This window comes from Seriola lalandi, unplaced genomic scaffold (genome assembly GCF_002814215.2).
Source record: "Seriola lalandi dorsalis isolate HSWRI2012SDOR001 ecotype SW California unplaced genomic scaffold, Sedor1 jcf7180001964495, whole genome shotgun sequence".
NCBI lineage: Eukaryota > Metazoa > Chordata > Actinopteri > Carangiformes > Carangidae > Seriola > Seriola lalandi.
The window spans coordinates 1-1180 of NW_019435163.1; the positions used below are offsets into that span (position 1 = coordinate 1).

A 1180-nucleotide genomic window follows, 5' to 3' on the forward strand; every position below is an offset into this window, starting at 1 on the left:
CTCTCTCTCTCTCTCTCTGCTGTCTCTAAATTACCTGCACAGTTTGGTTTTCTTTTTGTAATTTTTATTATACTGAAACATTTTAAAGACTTAACAGAGGTCTCAAGTTATTTTTCACTAAAGTAAACTTTTCACATTCTGTCCTGATCTGATTAGCACTGATATACATGTATTGAAAGTGCTCCTGTCATTCCTCACTAATCTCTCTCTCTCTCTGTTCTTGCAGACAAGGCCTGGCTGACTATTTGGAAGGCTATCACAATCAAGTCAACATCTGCCTACAAAATGAGGTACACGTAGTCCCTTTGCAGGTCTGGGAAGTTCAGCAAAAGAATGGAAAACTATTTTGATCTTTATTACGGAAAACATAAAACAATCAAGACAAGTCTGGAAGTTTACCACCGCACTGTGCACTGTTTGTCTTTCCCTTTGGGAGTCTTTGTACAAATGTGTCAACCAGCTCGGTATATATCCACAGAATGTGCGCCCTACTCTGTTCAAATGTTTTACTGCATAGTGTCATGAAAGACTCCAGATATTGTTTTCAGATCTCATGAAGGTTTTGTTCCAATATTTCACATATAAATGTTAGTAAACCAGGTCATTATTGAAGTGCTGGCTTTCTAGAAATGGCACATCTGTTTTCAGCCAGTCTGGGTTGTTGTGGAGCAATTAAATACAGACTGGAGTAATAATGGAGACCTACAGTACTGTACACCCCCCCCCACCCCTAGACCAACTTAAACCTGATGATGTCATTTAACAGAGGCCTCCTGATGTGTTCTTGACTTAAACAATGGGTTTGACTATTGACAAGCTGAAAACAAAAGTACACATCAGGGGGATCTCACTTTTACAACAGGCTGGCATGAACATTTCTGCTGTATCAACCTGCTCCATCTCTGTATTCAGAGCACCCAGTATAAGACAGTGGACCGTGTGGTACAGACTGTGAAGAACCTGTGCTGTGCTCTGGATGAGGTGGAGACCCAAGCCATCACAGAGGCCATCAAAAGGCTGCGACACTCTGTCAATTTACCCAGGACACGCTCACCCAAGGTGCGCTGTATGCACATATGCCTACTCATTCATACATAGTGTTTGTTTTAGTATAAGGTGTCTTTCTAAGACTAGCATGTTTTGCCTCGTAGATGGGGTCCACATCTTCTGGTCAGTCATC

General features: G+C 41.6%; 1 long non-coding RNA gene across 1 annotated transcript; it reads left to right on the top strand.

Moving 5' to 3' along the window:
• Positions 1 to 224: 224 nt before the first annotated feature.
• LOC111649399 (uncharacterized) lies at positions 225 to 1180 on the top strand. The gene is made up of 3 exons (XR_002760282.1): positions 225 to 290; positions 913 to 1059; positions 1152 to 1180. It is a non-coding gene; the product is annotated as an uncharacterized LOC111649399 (long non-coding RNA).